At 42.0% G+C, this 20,158-nt stretch overlaps 1 non-coding gene across 1 annotated transcript; it reads left to right on the top strand.

Annotated features, from left to right (window-relative positions):
- The first annotated feature begins 15,795 nt into the window (after window positions 1–15,795).
- On the top strand, window positions 15,796–15,899 carry LOC114236123 (U6 spliceosomal RNA). Its single transcript, XR_003622148.1, has one exon. It is a non-coding gene; the product is annotated as a U6 spliceosomal RNA (small nuclear RNA).
- The last annotated feature ends 4,259 nt before the right edge of the window (window positions 15,900–20,158 follow it).

Raw genomic sequence — 20,158 nt, 5'->3', positions numbered from 1 at the left:
TATTCCTTCTTGTCATAACTCTGTTCTTGATGTTTGTCTTGTATCCTTAAGCCCAAAGTCTTGTTCTCATCTTGGAATTTGTGAGTATTTGTGATCAGATGCATAACAGCTTCATTCCTCAAACCCCTTATTAGTCCTACGCTCCTTATCAGCAGGAAGTAGCCAGAGCAGTCACTGTCCCTCTTTCCTCAAGGCTGAGGGATGATCAAAAGATAGGGGAGACTGAAACCATGTCCCATAGGGTTAACAGAGGCTGGTGACTAGCAGAAATTCTTGAGCTTGTCTTACAGAACAACAGCTAAGGGAGGGCTTGTAAAAACAAACAAACAAATAAGAAAAAAATACCTCTGCTTGTAACCTGTCCTCAGTGACCAAGTGCTCTTTAATTATTTTTTGACTCCTTAACCACCCCTATAGATAACATTACTGATGTATGGGTTGCTAGAGCAATGGGGGCTTAAATTGTTTTCCAGGAACTTGGAGTCTGGTCTTGTGCAGTTCAAGCCAGCTAAGACTTGTTGGGACCACTGACCCTAAAACTGGGCCTGTGCAGGTATCTGCTGAATGAGTTTTTGACATCAGAGGGCCAAAAATTCCACTCTCAGATCATGCTAAGTGCCTCCTTTTTTGAACATGCACCCCACAAAGAAGCATGTAACCCAGATATACCTGCACAGAACACCGATTACTCACCTTTTCCCTACCTCCAATCACCTTTCCCCATGCCTAAGACCACCCTTCTTCTTTATCTCATAAATATCTCAGGCCCTTCACTTCTGGGGAGGCAGATTTAGGATCTCTTCTCCAGTCTCCTTGCTTGGTTGCCTCATGGATAAACTTTCTCTGCTGCAAACCTTGGCGTCTCAGCGTTTGGCTTGCTGCACCTCAGGCAAATGAACTTGGTTCAGTAACATAGCTGCAGCTGCAAACTTTGTAGAAGGCTCAGCATATTTAACTTTTGGAAATGACATTTATTTACAAACTCCATACACTGTTCAAAGTCTTCTTAATTCTGAACTGACCCAACATTTCTCAGTAACCAGACTAGCCTCCTATGAGATCCTTCTTCTCTCACTACCTCATTTACATCTGAAACCTTGTGACATTCTTGATCCTGCTACATTACTGCCCCTGCCTGACGAAGGTGAGCCCCATGACTGCAAGGTAATAATGTCCCATTGCAACAGACTGCGCCCTGATTTATGAGACACTTTGGACTAATCCTTATGTAGTTTTTTTTTTTTTGATGATGAATCATGTTGTAAAAATGAGAAAGGGAATTATCAAGCTGGTCATGTTGTTCTTAACTAATATGAACTACTTGAGAGGGGAAATCTCCCACAGGCTAAATCAGTCCAACAAGCAGAGCTCCGTTCCCTTACCAGAGCATGCCAGTTATTGAAAGGACAAGTTGTTAATAGTTATACTGATAGTCGGTATGCATCTGAGGTCATGAATGAATTTGGGATGTTATGGAAATGAAGGGGGTTTTCTTACGTCCACTGGGACCCAATCAAGCATGAGCAACAAACAGGTAAACAAAGTTCTTAGTGCCATTCTTTTACCTTCCGAAATTGCTGTCCTCCACACTGAGGTTCACATTACGAGACTAAACCTGAGTATCAGGGAAATGGCCTGGCTGACTTTCATACAAAGGCAGCAGCAGCATAATCTGTAAAGTTTGTGGTAGTCTGTAAACTCAACAAACAGTCGAGACTATGGGAAAATCAAGATGGCCACTTGGTTCTTCCTGTCTCTCTGGCAAACCCCATTTTTCAGTTTTGTTATCCCTTCACCCATCATGGTGCATTTAAGAGGACTCAAATTGTACATAAACATTGGTGAGAAACTTTGATAACACTCTGAAAATAGTTAACCATCAATGTTTGACCTGACAGATCTGTAATCCTGGAAAAACTAATTTTCCCTCCAGAGGCCACAAACTCCTCCCTCTGGACCCTTTGAACATCTGCAACTGGATTTCATTCAGTTATCACCTAGGAGGGGTCATCAATATGTTCTTGTTACTGTAGGTATGTTTTTCCCATGGGTTGAAGCCATTCCCTGCTGCAAGGCTGATGCCCTCATAGTGGCAAAGAAACTGTTAGAAAATGTGTTTCCCACTTGGGGTACACCTTCCACAATCTCAGTAATCGAGGCAACCACTTCACTGGGAAAATCATACGAGCCTTAATGAAAGACTTGGAAACCTCTTGGAATTACCACTGTCCCCATCATTCTCCACCATCAAGCAAGGTTGAGGGAACTAAGGGGATCCTCAAACTTAAAATCTCTAAACTTGCTGAAACTCTGGTCTTCCTTGCCTCCAGGCTTGCTCACTGTTCCACAGTTCCCCCTTTGGAAAACATAAACTCACTCCACATGAGATAGTCAACGGTAGACCAATGTCCATCAGTACACAAACTTTCTGCTCATCCCTTGCTATCCCATGTTGGTATAACCAGCTACTGAAAATCTTTCATGTCTTATGCTAAAGCCTATCACCGACAGGTTAAAGAAGTTTTCCCAGATGCCAATTCAAAGGATCTTCTTGGTCACAGACTGGAGCCTGGTGATTGGGTATTCTAGAAGCGTCATCAGAGGAAAACATCTCTCAAACCCCATTGGAAAGGACCTTACCCAGTGCCCCTGACCACTGACACTGATGTGAAACTAGAAGTTATTGAGCCTTGGGTATACATCCCAAAGCTCAAAACGTCTTACATTTAGGTCTTTAATCCATTTGGAGTTTATTTTTGTGTATGGTGTTAGGTAGTGTTCTAATTTCATTCTTTTACATGTAGCTTTCCAGTTTTCCCAGCACCACTTACTGAAGAGGCTGTCCTTTCTCCACTGTATGTTCCTGCCTCCTCTGTTGTAAATTAGGTGACCATACGTGCGTGGGATTATCTCTGGGCTTTCTATCCTGTATCATTGATCTATATTTCTGTTTTTGTGCCAGTACCATACTGTCTTGATTACTGTAGCTTTGTAATATAGTTTGAAGTCGGGGAGGAGCCTGATTCCTCCAGCTCCGTTTTTCTTTCTCAGGAATTCTTTGGCTATTCAGGGTCTTTTGTGTTTCCATACGAATTGTAAAATTTTTTGTTCTAATTCTGTGAAGAATGCCATTGGTCGTTTGATAGGGATTGCATTGAATCTGTAGATTGCTTTGGGTAGTATACTCATTTTCACAATATTGATTCTTCCAATCCAAGAACATGGTCTATTTCTCCATCTGTTTATGTCATCTTTGATTTCTTTCATCAGTGTTTTATAGTTTTCTGAGTACAAGTCTTTCACCTCCTTAGGTAGGTTTATTCCTAGGTATTTTATTCTTTTTGTTGCGATGGTAAATGGGATTGTTTCCTTAATTTCTCTTTCCGATTTTTTGTTGTTAGTGTATAGGAATGCCAGAGATGTCTGTGCATTAATTTTGTATCCTGCAACCTTACCAAATTCATTGATTTCTGGAGGCATCTTTAGGATTTTCTATGTATAGTATCATGTCATCTGCACACAGTGACAGTTTTATTTCTTCTTTTCCAATTTGTTCCATTTGTTTTATTTCTTTTTCTTCTCTGATTGCTATGGCTAGGACTTCCAAAACTATGTTGAATAAGAGTGGCAAGAGTGGACATCCTTGTCTTGTTCCTGATCTTAGTGGAAATGCTTTCAGTTTTTCACCATTGAGTATGATGTTTGCTGTGGGTTTGTCATATATGGCCTTTATTATGTTGAGGTAGGTTCCCTCTATGCCCATTTTCTGGAGAGTTTTTTTTATCATAAATGGGTGTTGAATTTTGTCAAAAGCTTTTTCTGCATCTATTGAGATGATCATATGGTTGTTATTCCTTAATTTGTTAATACAGTGTATCACATTGATTGATTTGCATATATTGAAGAATCCTTGCATCCCTGGGATAAATCCCACTTGATCATGGTGTATGATCCTTTTAATATGTTGTTGGATTCTGTTTGCTAGTATTTTGTTCAGGATTTTTGCATCTATGTTTTGATATTATAGACCAATATCATTGATATTGGTCTATAACTTTCTTTTTCGTGATATATTTTTCTGGTTTTGTTATCAGGGTGATGGTGGCTCTGTAGAATGAATTTGGGAGTGTTCCTCCCTTTGCAATTTTTTGGAAGATTTTGAAAAGGATCTGTGTTAGCTCTTCTCTAAATGTTTGATAGAATTCACCTGTGAAGCCATCTGGTCCTGGACTTTTGTTTGTTGGAAGATTTTTAATTACAGTTTCAATTTCATTACTTGTGATAGGTCTGTTTATATTTTCTAATTCTTCCTGGTTCAATCTTGGAACACTGTACCTTTCCAAGAATTTGTCCATTTCTTCGTGGTTGTCCATTTTATTGGCATATAGTTGTTTGTAGTAGTCTCTTAAAACCCTTTGTATTTCTGCGGTGTCAGTTGTGATTTCTCCTTTTTCATTTCTAATTTTAGTGATTTGCGTCCTCTCCCTTTTTTTCTTGATGAGTCTGGTTAAGGGTTTATCAATTTTGTTTATCTTCTCAAAGAACCAGCTTTTAGTTTTATTGATCTTTGCTATTGTTTTCTTCATTTCTATTTCATTTATTTCTGCTCTGATCTTTATGGTTTCTTCCCTTCTACTGACTTTGGGTTTTCTTTACTCTTCTTTCTCTAGTTGCTTTAGGTGTAGGGTTAGATTGTTTATTTGAGATTTTTCTTGTTTCTTGAGGTGAGATTGAATTGCTATAAACTTCCCTCTTAGAACTGCTTTTGCTGTGTCCCATAGGTTTTGGGTCATTGTGTTTTCGTTGTCATTTGTTTCCATGTATTTTTAAAATTTCTTCTTTGATTTCTTCAGTGATCTCTTGGTTATTTATATATATTTTTTTAAATTTTTATTTATTTTATTTATTTATTTTTGGTTGCCTTGGGTCTTCGTTGCTGCGCGCAGGCTTTCTTTAGTTGTGGTGAGTGGGGGTTACTCTTTGTTGCAGTGTGAGGGCTTCTCATTGCAGTGGCTTCTCTTGTTGCGGAGCACGGGCTCTAGGCATGTGGGCTTCAGTAGTTGTGGTTCACGGGCTCTAGAGCGCAGGCTCAGTAGTTGTGGTGCACAGGCTTAGTTGCTCCGTGGCATATGGGATCTTCCCGGACCAGGGCTCGAACCCGTGTCCCCTGCATTGGCAGGCGGATTCTTAACCACTGCACCACCAGGGAAGCCCCCTCTTGGTTATTTAATAGTGCACTGTTTAGCCTCCATGTATTTGTGGTTTTCACAGTTTTTTTTCTGTAATTGAGTTCCAATCTCATAGCATTGTGGTCAGAAAAAATGCTTGATAAGATTTCAATTTTCTTAAATTTTCCGAGGCTTGATTTGTGACCCAAATTGTGATCTATCCTGGAGAATGTTCCATGTGCACTTGAGAAGAAAGTGTATTCTGCCACTTTTGGGTGGAATGCTCTATAAATATCAATTAAATCTATCTGGTCTATTGTGTCTTTTTTTTTTTTTTTTAAGAAGTTCCTCCTTAGTTATACTTTTTTTTTTTTTTTTTTTTGGCTGTGCTGGGTCTTCGCCTCTGTGCGAGGGCCCTCCCTAGTTGCAGCGAGCGGGGGCCACTCCTCATCGCGGTGTGCAGGCCTCTCACTGTCGCAGCCTCTCCTGTTGCGGAGCACAGGCTCCAGACGCGCAGGCTCAGTAGTTGTGGCTCATGGGTGCAGCTGCTCCGCGGCATGTGGGATCCTCCCAGACCAGGGCTCAAACCCGTGTCCCCTGCACTAGCAGGCAGACTCCCAACCACTGCGCCACCAGGGAAGCCCCTATTGTGTCTTTTAAAGCTTGTGTTTCCTTATTAATTTTCTGTTTGGATGATCTGTCCATTGGTGTAAGTGGGGTGTTAAAGTCCCCTACTATAATTGTGTTACTGTCGATTTCCCCTTTCATGGTTGTTAGCATTTGCCTTATGTATTGAGGTGCTCCTATGTTGGGTGCATAAACATTTATAATTGTTATATCTTCTTCTTGGATTGATCCCTTGATCATTACGTAGTGTCCTTCCTTATCTCTTGTAACAGTCTTTATTTTAAAGTCTATTTTATCTGATATGAGTATTGCTACTCCAGCTTTCTTTTGATTTCCATTTGCATGGAATATCTTTTTCCTTCTCTCCACTTTCAGTCTGTATGTGTCACTAGGTCTGAAGTGGGTCTCTTGTAGACAGCATATATATGGGTCTTGTTTTTGTATCCATTCAGCAAGCCTGTGTCTTTTGGCTGGAGCATTTAATCCATTCCCGTTTAAGGTAATTATCAATATGTATGTTCCTATGGCAATTTTCTTAATTGTTTTGGGTTTGTTTTTGTAGGTCCTTTTCTTCTCTTGTGTTTCCTACTTAGAGAAGTTCCTTTAGCATTTGTTGTAGAGCTGGTTTGGTGGCGCTGAATTCTCTTAGCTTTTGCTTGTCTGTAAAGCTTTTGATTTCTCCATCGAATCTGAATGAGATCCTTGCCGGGTAGAGTAATCTTGGTTGTAGGTTCTTCCCTTTCATCACTTTAAGTATATCATACCACTCCCTTCTGGCTTGTAGAGTTGCTGCTGAGAAATCAGCTGTTAATCTTATGGGAGTTCCCTTGTATGCTATTTGTCATTTTTCCTTTGCTGCTTTCAATAATTTTTCTTTGTCTTTAATTTTTGCCAATTTGATTATCATGTGTCTTGGCATGTTTCTCCTTGGGTTTATCCTGTATGGGACTCTCTGTGCTTCCTGGACTTGCGTGACTATTTCCTTTCCCATGTTAGGGAAGTTTTCCACTATAATCTCTTCAAATATTTTCTCAGACCCTTTCTTTTTCTCTTCTTCTTCTGGGACCCCTATAATTCGAATGTTGGTGTGTTTAGTGTTGTCCCAGAGGTCTCTGAGACTGTCTTCAATTCTTTTCATTCTTTTTTCTTTATTCTGCTCCTTGGCAGTTATTTCCACCATTTTGTCTTCCAGCTCACTTATTCGTTCTTCTGCCTCAGTTATTCTGTTATTGATTCCTTCTAGTGTATTTTTCATTTCAGTTATTGTGTTGTTCATCTCTGTTTGTTTGTTCTTTAGTTCTTCTAGATCTTTGTTAAACATTTTTTGTATTTTCTCAATCCATGCCTCCATTCTATTTCCGAGATTCTGGATCATCTTTACTATCATTACTCTGAATTGTTTTCAGGTAGATTGCCTATTTCCTCTTCATGTATTTGGTCTTGTGGGGCTTTACCTTGCTCCTTCATGTGTGACATATTTTTTTGCCATCTCATTTTTTTTTCCTTTTTTTAATGAGTGGGATTGTGTTCCTGTCTTACTGGTTGTTTGGTCTGAGGCTTCCAACACTGGAGTTTGCAGGCTGTTGGGGAGAGCTGGGTCTTGGTGCTGAGATGAGGAGCTCCGGGAGACCTCACTCAGATGAGTATTCCCTGGGGTCTGAGGTTCTCATTAGTCCAGTGGTTCGGACTCGGAGCTCCCACCGCAGGAGCTTCGGCCTGACCCCCAGCTCGTGAACCAAGATCCTGCAAGCCACACAGGGCAGCAAAAAAAAAAGAGAGAACAATAACAAAGTAAAAAATAAAATTAGACTAGGAAACTAACAGACATGTTAGAAAAAAATAATAATAAAAATATAGATGAAACAATAACCGGAAGGTAAAACAGAACCACAATAGTAAAAGAGAGAAGGAGGAAAAAAAAGAAAAAAAAGTGGAAAAGGCCTTGCCTGTGGAGGGCAGGGCCTAAGGACGGGCGAGGTTTGGGCGGTGGCTGGGGCCTATGCTTAGGACCCATAGGGCTGGAAAAGGCCCTGGGGGGGTGGGGGGTGGGGCTTAGGCTCAACAGAACAGAAGGAGTCCAGCTGTGCCTCCCCCTCTGGTCTCAGAGGGTCGTGGACCCCAGCTGGGGGCCCAGCAGGCTTCCTGGGCTTGAGTTGGCCGGGCAAATGCCCTCTGCTCCTCTCTGGCTCCTCCCATCCAGGAGGGCCCCTCCCGCCTGCCTCTCCTGTTCTCTCCTGGCCTCCCTACTATGCCCCAGGACCAACCCGGCCCAGAGGGGACCTCTGAGGGCATAGGACCCAGCCAGAGAGCTGGGCAGACTTCCTTGGCCGACTGGGCAGAGGAAACGCTGGGCCCGCTTGCCCCTGATCCAAGCCCCGGAGGGTCCCTCCAGGCGTGGGAACCCCTCCCCCCTCTCAGCCACCCCTCAGGGGTGCCGGTCCTGTCCAGTCTCCACTTCTCCTCCCCCCTCAGTCCCCCCACGTCCTACCGGTTCACTTGGGGGTTCTTCCTGTTTCCTTGGGCATTGGGGTCCCCCACCAGCGTCCAGCAGGTGCCCTCCCAAATTGATTTTTTTATTTACTCAACTGAATTTTTATTTAACATCCCAAATAGAAATTCTGTACCCATTAAACAATCATTCCCTATCCCCAGGTCCATGTAACCTCTATTCTACTTTCTGTCTTGATGAATCTGTGTATTCTAGATGCCATACATAACATAAATCATACATATTTGTCTTTTAGTGTCTGGTTTTATTTCACTTGGCATAATGTTTTCAACGTTTGTGCATGTTGCAGCATGTATCAGAATTTTGATCACTTTTCAGGCTGAATATTATTCCATTGTATGTATATACCACATTTTGTTTATTCATTCATCTGTTGATGGACACTTGGGTTGCTTCCACCTCTTGGCTATTGTGACTAATGCTACTATGAACATTCGTGTGCAAGTATCTGTTTGATTCCCTTCTTTTGATTCTTTTTGGTATATACCTAGAAGTAGAATTTCTGGATCATATAGTAATTCTATATTTAACTTTTTGAGAAAACTCCATACTGTTCTCCACAGTGGCCATCCTATTTACATTCTGACCAGTAATGCACAATTGCAATTTCTCCACATCCTTGCTAATTCTTGTTATTTTCAGGTTTTTTTTAAAATAATTATCATTCTAATGGGAGTGAAGTGGTATCCATTGTGCTCTTGATTTGCATTTCCCTAATAAGCATATTTTTATGGGTTTATTGGTCATTTGCATATCTTCTTTGGAGACATGTCTATTCAAGTCTTTTACCCATATTTGAATTGGGTTGTTTGTTTTGTTGTTGTTTAGTTGTGGGTGTTCTTTATATAGTCTAGATATGAATTCCCTGTTTTATATATAATTTGTGAATATTTTCTTCTATTCTGTGGGTCACCTTTTCACTTGTTGACAGTGTCATATGAATGATTCACAAAATTTTGAATTTTAATAAAGTCCAATTTATCTATTTTTGTTGTCAACTGTGCTTTTGATGTCATATCTGTGAAATCCTTGCAAAACTGTAGCTTTGTGTCAAGTCTTGAAATAAGAAATTGTGAGTCCTCCAGCTTTGTTCTTCTTTTTCAAGATCGTTTTGGCTATTCAGGGTCCGTTAAGAGTCTATATGAATTTTAGGATGTATTTTTCTGCAAAAAAACTCTGTTGGAATTTTGATAGAGATTGTGTTGAATCTGTAGATCACTTTGGGTAATACTGATTGATATCTTAACAATATATTAAGACTTCCAATCCATGAAAATAGGATGTCTTTCTATTTATTTATTTGTGTCTTCTTTAATTTCTTTCAGTGATGTTTTACGGTTTTCAGTGTACAAGTTTTTCTGCCTCCTTGGTTAAGTTTATTCCTATTTTTAAATTATTTTTGATGCTATTGTAGATGGAATGTTTTCTTAATCTCTTTTTTGGTTTGTTCATTCTTAGTGTATAGAAAACAACTGATTTGTGTGTGTCTGTTTTGAATCTGCAACTTTATGAATTCGTTTATTGTTTTAACAAGTTTTTTGTGGAATCTTTAGGGTTTTCTATGTATAAGATCATGTTGTCTGCAAACCCAGTTAATTTTTCTTCTTCTTTTCCAATTTGGATACCTTCCACTACACTTTCTTGCCTAATTGTTCTGTCTAGGACTTCCAGTACTTCGTTAAATAGAAGTGGTAAAGCTGGCATTTTTGTCTTGTTCCTGATCTTAGAGGAAAAGCTTTTGGTCTTTCACCATTGAGTATGATGTCAACTGTGGGCTTTTCATAAAAGGCCTGATTATGTTAAGGTAATTTCCTTCTATTCCTAGTTTGTTGGATATTTTCATCATGAAAAATTTTGAATTTTGTCAAATGCTTTTTCTGCCTCAATTGAGATAATCATGTGTTTTTTTCTTCTTTCTGTCACTGTTATTGCATTACATTAATAATTTATAATCTATAAGTAATTAAGTAATTAATATATGCATTTGTCTTTTAAATTCTATAGAAAATTAAAAGTGGGGAATTCCCTGGTGGTCCAGTGGTTAGGGCTCAGCGCTTTCACTGCCATAGCCCGGGTTCAACCCCTGGTCAGGGAACTAAGATCCTGCAAGCCAAGTGGCACGGACAAAAAAATTAATTAATTAATTTTAAAAAAAGTGGAGTTACAATTCAAGATTAAAATAATACTGGCTTTTATATTTGCCAGGGTATTACCTTTATGGGAGGACTTTGTATCTTCATATGGCTTCGAGTTACTGTTTAACTTATTTTCATTTCAACCTGAAGGACCCCCTTTAATGTTTCTTGCAGGGCAGGTCTAGTGGTAATGAACTCCTTCAACTTCTGTTTATCTGGGTAAATAGTGATTCCTCTGCTTTAGGGGAGAAAAAGCACAGTGCTTGGAGAGTGGGTGCTGGCATAAAGACTATTTTGAGCTGAAGACATTTGAGAATCAATAAACGTAGGAGAGGCTTTCTCTGAACTCCCCTTATCTACCTAAAAAACGATCCTTAAAAAAAAAAAAAGAACTCACTTGTCAGAAATTGCTTCCCTAGGAGAGTAGACCAGAAGTCGACACCACAACCCAGACAGATATTGTCACAAACTATCAAATTGCCTATCTGTTCTCCTTAAGGCCCGTTTATCTTCCATAAAAATCATTTGCTCTCCCATAAGTGGCCTCTCTCCCCCTCCCTTTCCCCGTGAAGACGGTATATAAGCTTTCAACTCTCACTGCTTTTGAGGGGTACTCTTCTTTTCTGATACAACCATGCACGTGAAATTAGAAATTAATATATTTGGGGAGGGATAATTTGGGAATTTGGGATTAACGGATACACACTATTATATATAAAATAGATAAACAACAAGGACCTACTATTATATATAACACAGGGAACTATATTCAATATCTTGTAATAAACCATAATGGAAAAGAATCTGAAAAAGAATACATACATATATATCAACTGAATCACTTTGCTGTATACCTGAAACACTATAAACCAACTATACTTCCATTCTTAAAAGTTAATAAGTTTGTCTGCCTTTTCTCCTGTTAATCTGCCTGTCATCAGGTTAGTTCGCAGACCCAGCCATTGGAGACCCAGGAGAGCAGAAGGAAAGTCTTCCCTCCCCTCTGGTTTCCAGCAACGGGGATGAGATCTCATTGGCTGGAATGTTCTGCCCACTCTGGAGGCAGCAAAAGGTAAGACTTCTTTTCTCTGCGTGGGGTCTGATCAAACCCAGCAGTACAAGACTCTACAGTATTTCTTCCCTTCTAAACTTACCTTAGCTGGAGAAAACATTAGTATGAACTAGTTTTGGGGGTGTATAGTGATTCTTGTGTTTTTTCTCTTGAGTACTCTGGGTTTTAATTCATCCTTTCCCTTCCAGAGATGGTCATTGTGTTCCTTTGCCTGTATGTGTGTGTGTATATATATATATATTTTTTCAGATTCTTTTTTGTTGGAGGTTATTACAAGATACTGAATGTAGTTCCTTGTGCTAAAAGTAGGTCCTTGTTGTTTATCTATTTTATATATAGTAATTTGTATCTGTTAATCCCAAACTCCTAATTTATCCCTCCCCCACCATTTCCCCTTTGGTAACCATAAGTCTGTTTTCTATGTCTATAAGTCTGTTTCTGTTTTGTAAATAAGTTCATTTGTATCATTTTTTTAGATTCCACATATAGGTGATATCACATGGTATTTGTCTTTCTCTTTCTGATATACTTCGCTTAGTATGATAATCTCTAGGTCCATCCATGCTGCTGCAAATGGCATTATTTCTTTTTTTATGGCTGAGTAATATTCCATTGTGTATATGTACCACATCTTCTTTATCCATTCATCTGTCGATGGACACTTAGGTTGCTTCCATGTCTTGGCTATTGTAAATAGTGCTGCTATGAACACTGGGGTGCACGTGTCTTTTCAAATTAGAGTTTTCTCTGAATATATGCCCAGGAGTGGGACTGCTGGATCATATAGTAGCTCTAAGTTTTTTTTGAGGAACCGCCATACTGTTCTCCATAGTGGCTACACCAATTTACATTCCCACCAACAGTATAGGAGGGTTCCCTTTTCTCCACATCCTCTCCATCATTTATTATTTGTAGACTTTTTGATGATGGTTGTCTCTTGTGTTGATTGTCATTAGGAGAATCATAAGGTAGAAGAAAGGCAAAGGCTCTACAAGCCTGGGGTTTCAGCTGGCCTCACAGCTTGGTGAGTTTACAGTTCCCAGACTGGCATCTATCTAGACAAACTTTGCTGTGGGTCACCCATAAAAAAAACGAACCAGATGAAACTCTCCTTTCATCTCCTCTGGTGTCCTGAGAGCTTGGCTTTGTAACCAGTGAGAACACTCTCTCTGGTTTGCCCAGCTGGGGGGGGCGCGGCTTGCATCAAGTGGCTGGCCAGCAGGGTGTAGGAAGCCCAGATGCGAAGTGACAAGCAGCACTTTCTTTCTCTGATGGTACCAGCCCTCAGGGGAGTTCGTTTTAATCAGGAGTCCAAGTCCATCAGGGGCTGTGTTGCTCTAACCTTGTTGCCTCGTCAGTGCTGGGAAAATCCCATCCCAGTCTTGACTGCTTGTAATCACAGATTACCAGGTCTGTGACTGGAAGTGTCTCGTTTCTGTGGGAGACTGGAGACATGAGTTTTCATAAATATTTTTTACCACCTGTGGCAATAAGGATCTTTGCCTCCTTAAGGTCTATCTTTGGGAGTGGCCTTTTGGACCATGGGAGCTATGTCTTCTGCAACCAATTTGGGTGATGCCTCTTGGATCCACGGTGAACATTTATTCTAAGCCAGGAAAATTACCTCTGGATCTTGCCATAAAAAGGCTTACTGGATTGAGTCACTACTAGAATGGATACACCTTTGAAGATCCTACCCATCAATGGTGAGATAAGGGATCCTTTGATCTGGAAAAACATTTACATTTTTAAAAGATTTTAGAGGGGACTTCCCTGGTGGTCCAGTGGTAAAGAATCTGCCTTCCAATGCAGGGGACGTGGGTTCGATCCCTGGTCGGGGAACTAAGATCCTGCATGCCCCAGGGCAACTAAGGCCGGGTACCACAACTACTGAGCCTGCACACCTCAGTGAGAGAGCCAGCGTGCTGCAAACTACAGAGCCCACATGCCCTGGAGCCCATGCGCCACAACTAGAGAAGAGAAAACCCGCAGGCCACAACTAGAGAGAAGCCCGCGCGCAACAAAGAGCCCACGTGCCGCAACTAAGACCCGAAGCAGCCAAAAAAAAAAAAAGATTTTAGAGACCTCTCATCCTAAATAAGCGTCCTGTTGTTACCAAGATCAAATTGATAGACGGACGCAAAAGAGCATTCTGGCTAACCTTAGGGACTCCTTTAACAAGAGTAAAAAAGAGAAATCAGACTTAGAACAAAAATGAAAATCCACAGCCCCCATAAATTCCCCTTTTCCACCCTCCTATATGCCCCTTTACAACCAACTCCCTGTCCCTGACCCTCCAGAAGATCTTTGGATCTCTGGGTCCCTGCCCCAAATCCCCCTCCCCAAATCTAATCTCACCTCCTCAGCAAATTCCTAAAACTCCTCCAACCTCCCCAGAAAATCTCTCAAACACCCAGCTGCGAGCATTAAGTTCCCTTTCCCTGCAAGAATTCCAGAAAGCACTCTGGCAGGATCCTCCAGGCCTGGGGGATATAGGTTATTTATGTAAATACTGATGTTGAGGAAGAAAACTGGCAGAGGCTTCAGGACCTGTCTTGCCATCTCTGGCAATTAGGAGTACTTCCCAGGGCTCTGTAATCAAAACCCATCAGCTTCAGGCTTTCCCAGGCAAAGAGCTTGGTGAATGTATCCTGGACCCCCAACACAAAGAGTTCACGTGCCCTGGACACCAGCAGATCTTTTAAACTACAAAGCCCTTTTACTCCCACTTTCAGAAGATCCTGCCAAATGTCGAGAGGAGCTAGAAAGATTAGTGGCCATTTATAACCCTGCTCATAGGGGCAGCTTGTAAGGGGTGTTCTTTCCACCCGTGATTATACTATAGTTATACGCCAAGACCTCCTGGAGAAAACTCCCCACGCCGGGGAAACTGGTGGCCAATCCTTCCCAGGCCCTCCTGCAAATGACCAGGAAATGATGCAGGTAGAGGCTGATAGGGATGATGCTGAAGGCCTTTCCTCCAAAGGTGAACTGGTTCCAGGTTGAATCGTGCGCTCAGAAAGAAGACGAACATCCCCAGATCTCTGTGGAAGGATCTCTGTGCAGACTTTTCAAAGACACACTGCATCAAACCCAAAAGCCCCAGAACACAGAAATCTTTTGATTTCTGCTTTAGCTGGAAATCTTCTCCCTGATATAAAGAGGCAAATCCAAAATCGTGCAGTTGGGATGGACAATCTCTCAATGTTATTACAGAGACTGCTTCTCAATTCTTTTAAAATAGCCTGCAGACAGGGAGATCAGCTCAGTGCTTTGTGACCACCTAGAGGGGTGGGATAGGGAGGGTGGGAGGGAGGGAGACACAAGAGGGAAGAGATATGGGACTTATATGTATAACTGATTCACTTTGTTATAAAGCAGAAACCAACACACCATTGTAAAGCAAATATATTCCAGTAAGGATGTTAAATAAATAAATATATAATATAATATAATAAAATAGCCTGCAGGAAAGCAGGAGAAAAAAGCAATTAAAATCAACAGTCCTTGCCTTTGTCCCAAGACAACTGCACATTCTGTAAAAAGTCAGGCATTGGGAAAACAGTTGTCCTGAACTTCAAATAAAGGAAAGCTTAAAAAGCAATCATCCAGGGGACTTCCCTGGTGGCGCAGTGGTTAAGAATCTGCCTGCCAATGCAGGGGACACGGGTTCGACCCCTGGTCCGGGAAGATCCCACATGCCGCGGAGCGGCTAAGCCCATGGGCCACAACTACTGAGCCTGTGCTCTGAAGCCCGCACGCCTAGAGCCCATGCTCCACAACAAGAGAAGCCACCACAATGAGAAGCCCGCACACCATGACAAAGAGTAGCCCCCGCTTGCCGCAACTAGAGAAAGCCTGCACACAGCAACGAAGACCCAACACAGCCAAAAAAAAAAAAAAAAAAAAAAAAGCAATCATCCTAGAACACCGAGCCCTCAGAGGGTCCGTTCTCCCCCTTCTGGGGGCAATTCCCCATCAAGGACAAGGTCAGTCTATCCTCAGTCACACCCCAGCACCCAACATTTAACTTAAGATAGAGAATAGGGGGACTTCTCTGGTGGTCCAGCGGATGAGACTCCGTGCTCCCAATGCAAGGGGCCCGGGTTCAATCCCTGATTGGGGAACTAGATCCTGCATGCATGCCACAACTACGAAGTCTGCATGCCGTAACTAAAGATCCAGTGTGCTGCAACTAAAACCCAGCGCAGCCTAAATAAATAAATGAATATTTTTTAAAAAGAGGATCTGGAATTGGATTTCTTTTTTAAAAAATTTATTTATGTGCTCACTTCGGCAGCACATATACTAAAATTGGAATGATACAGAGATTAGCATGGCCCCTGCACAAGGATGACACACAAATTTGTGAAGTGTTCCATATTTTTTCACTTTGTTATAAAGCAGAAACTAACACAGCATTGTAAAGCCATTATACTCCAATAAAGATGTTTAAAAAATGTTATTGCTTTTAGTATTTGTACAAGGGGGTAAATCCGTAAACTCTTGCCACCCCTCTCCACCCCAGAGTCCCTAATCCAGCCGCTATCCTCACATCAACCCCCGCTGACGCAGCCTGGTTTACAGTGATTGACCTCTGCTCAGCTTTCTTTCCCCCGCTGTTGATTCCTCACTCACAATTTCTCTCTGCAATTGCGTTTAGAGGGAGACGATTAACACGGACTCATGTACCTCAGGGATGTTGCGTGTCTTCCTCTATCATCTTCCCAAGTCCCTACAGTTGACTTCGCTTTGTAGCCTTTACCCCAGGCCCCACCCTTGCTCAATACATGGGGGATCTCTTACTCTGTAGCTAGATGAGCAGGGTGATAGACAGACCCTCCCGTTCTCCTTAGGGCACTCACTAGACAAGAGCAGAAAGCTTTCAGATCTGCGTTTCAGTGGGTGCTAACCACTGCCACCTACTCAGGATAGGAGTTATTGCAGGGGACTCAAAAAACTCACCCCAAAACGCCTTAAATCACTTCTGTCCATCCCTCTGCCCAAATCAAAAAAGCAGCCGTGTAAATCCCTGAGGCACCTGGCTACTGCCGCCAACAGATTCCTATTTTTGCTGCCCTTGTTCAAGCTTTATTTGCCCTCCTTCCAGATGCTACTTGGAGCTCATGTCCTGGCCCTGGGAAGCATGAACTCCCTCTGAAACTGGTTTTTTGTAACTGAAGCACAGCTGATTTACAATGTTGTGTTAGTTTCAAATGTACAGAAGAGTGATTCAGTTATACGTATACTTATATATCTATTCTTTTTTTTTTAAGTTATGTTTTGTTTTTGTTTTTTGGTTTTTTTTAGATTCTTAAATTAATTAATTTATTTATTTTATGGCTGTGTTGGGTCTTCGTTTCTGTGCGAGGGCTTTCTCCAGTTGCGGCGAGCGGGGGCCACTCTTCATCGTGGTGCGCGGGCCTCTCACTATCGCGGCCTCTCTTGTTGCAGAGCACAAGCTCCAGACGCGCAGGCTCAGTAGTTGTGGCACACGGGCCTAGTTGCTCCGCGGCATGTGGGATCTTCCCAGACCAGGGCTCGAACCCGTGTCCCCTGCATTGGCAGGCAGATTCTCAACTACTGCGCCACCAGGGAAGCCCTATATATCTATTCTTTTTCAGATTCTTTTCCCTTATAGGTTATTACAAAATCCCTGTGCAATACCATAGGTCTTTGTTGGCTATTTTATATATACTAGTGTGTTTATGCTAATTTCCAAACTCCTAATTTATCCCTCCCCTGCTTTCCCTTTGGCAACCATAAGTTTGTTTTCTATGTCTGTGAGTCTATCTCTCTTTTGTATATAAGTTCATTTGTATTATTTTTTTAGATTCCACATATAAGTGATATCATATATTTGTCTTCCTCTGACATACTTCACTCAGTGTGACAATCTCTAGGTCCATCCATGTTCCTGCAAATGGCATTATTTCGTTCTTTTTTATGGCTGAGTAATATTCCATTGCATATATATACCACATCTTCTTTATCCATTCCTCTGTTGATGGACATTTAGGTTGCTTCCATATCTTGGCTATTGTAAACAATGCTGCAATGAACATCCATCCCCTGAAACTTTAAAATCATCATTGTCCACACCCCCAGCTCCTGGCTGACCTCATTCTGACAAAGCTTTTCACCTCCATTGCCACAAAGATGGTGGAATTGCTGTAGGTATTTTAGGACAACTTTTGGCTTCTCAGATAAGTCCTGTAGCATATTTCCCAGGTCAGTTAGACCCTGTGGCATCAGGCACGGCCCCCTGAGCCACCACCCTCACACAGGGCTCCCCGGTCCCCTCTGCTCCCCCTGCTGTTCCTGTGACACGGCCCCTCTCTACACAGTGGCCCTGGGAACCCACCCCACCATCATCTTCCATTGCTGTAACACTTTAAACCCGTTTGCGCTACTGTCCCTCCCTGGTGATGGAGAGCCCCACCCTATCCACCCGATTGCCCTGCAACTAGAGAAATGGTCTCAAAGCCATGAGAGCACCTCTTAGACACCCCCTCAGACAACCCGGACTTCTATTTTGCAATGGCTCCTGTAGATGAAATTCCCGGGGATACCTAATCACCAGTCATGCCCAAATTTCCCCACATGAAATACTGGAGGTATATGCTTTGCCCACTATAAAATCAGCCCAAGCAGCCCAGCTCATAGCTCTTCCTAGAGCTTGCAAACAGGCAGTACATACACCGACTCCAGATATGCTTTTGGAGTCTGCTGCACTGCTGGCGCATGTGGAAATCCCACGGATTCTTATTAACCTCTGCTGGTACCCCGACTGCCAACAGGGATATCATTGCTGCCCTATTACGGTCTAATTGACCTCCCTGCTAAAATCACTGCTGTTCTCCGTGGAGCCCACACCGTGGAGACGGACACTCCATCTCCAGGGAAGGACAGAGGCCATAAGTCTGCTAAACGCCCTACCCACCGCACCCCTTCTCCACCCAATGTCTAAACCTGCTTTTATCCCTGACCGACGTTACCAGTTAGTCAGGTAAGTGCCCCACAAACTGAAAAAGACAAATGGCTACAAAAGGGTGCCAAACAGTATGTCCTGAGGATGTAACGTAGGGCATGGTGACTGTAGTTCATAACACTGCATCGCATATTTGAAAATGGCTGAGAGAGTAGATCTTACAACTCTTTATCACGAGGAAGAAAAATTGTTTTTTTAACTATGTATGGTGACGAATGTTAACTAGACTTATTGTGATCATTTCACAATATATACAAATATCGAATCACTATGTTGTGTACCCGAAACTAATATAATGTTGTATGTCGGGACTTCCCTGGCGGTCCAGTGGTTAAGACTCCACGCTTCCCCTGCAGGGGGCCCGGGTTCGATCCCTGGTTGGGGAACTAAGATCCCACAGGCCAAGATGCAGCCAAAAAAAAAAAAAAGTCAATTACACCTAAATTTTAAAAAAAATGAACCAAGCATTCACTAGCGGATTATACATTGGGCCAAATGGACTTCCAGTGGCCCCCTCCCTTTCTTTTTTTTTTTTTATTGAGCTATAATTTGACCTTCTGGCTGCCTTATCTCCCATTAGGTGGGACCTGAGTGCAGATGGGCGGCAGCAAAGCAACTAAAGGACAATGGGTTCTGCCCCAGCATCCATAAAATTTCTAATCAAAGTATTTCCTGATGTGCTGTTTGGGACTCTCAGCAGGTCTCTGGAGAACAGCTTATCTCAGGAAATCCTCCAAGGTCCACACTGACCCTTGCACTGTCCCACACGGGTTCCATACATTGACCTCCGGCTTCAGGCTATTTCCGCTGTTTGCTGATTGCATGTTTACTGGAGGGGCTGGAGGTTATCCAACTAGAAGTGCTGACGCTATGACAGTGGAAAAGAAGTGAATAACTGAGATTATCCCTCAGTTTGGTATTCCTCTGTGGCTGGAATCAGACCAAGGAACGGCGGAAATAAATACATAAATACATAAATAAATTTACAGCAGAAACAAGCTGCTTGCTTTGCACAGACTCTGGGATGCTCCTTAAAATGTCATACCTTGTAACATCCTCAATCATCAGGGCAAGTGGAACATAAAAATCTTGACCTAAAAAGGACTTCAGGAAAAAAAACTGGCAAGAAATTAACTAGAAGCATTACCCCTGGCCCTTAAAAAACACAAAATACACCAAATACAATAGGAGACATGGTTAACTCCTTTTGAAATAGTTTTGGGGCACCCAATGCCTACTGGCATTTCTCTTGTTTGTTTCTTTGTTTGTTTTTCTACTGGCATTTCTAAAACGTCCATTCCTCCACGGAGTGAACATTATGGGGACCTGAGTAAGCAATTTGACGCTATGACTTGCAATGCACAAGAACTAATTGGTACAGGCAGACCTCGGAGATATTCCGAGTTCGGTTCCAGATCACCGTGATAAAGTGAATATTGCAATAAAGCGAGTCACAAGAATGTTTTGGTTTCCCAGTGCATATAAAAGTTATGTTCACACTATAGTCTATTAAGTGTGCAATAGCATGATGTCTAAAAAAATAATGTGCCTACCTGAATTTAAAAATACTTTCTTGCTAAAAACATACTAACCATCATCTGAGCCTTCAACAAGTCATACTCTTGTTGCTGCTGGAGGGTCCTGCCTCACTGCTGG

The sequence above is a fragment of the Balaenoptera acutorostrata genome, chromosome 19 (assembly GCF_949987535.1).
Source record: "Balaenoptera acutorostrata chromosome 19, mBalAcu1.1, whole genome shotgun sequence".
Lineage (NCBI taxonomy): Eukaryota > Metazoa > Chordata > Mammalia > Artiodactyla > Balaenopteridae > Balaenoptera > Balaenoptera acutorostrata.
The sequence above is the reverse complement of the archived record's forward strand: the minus strand, read 5'-3'. Positions and strand labels throughout refer to the sequence as shown.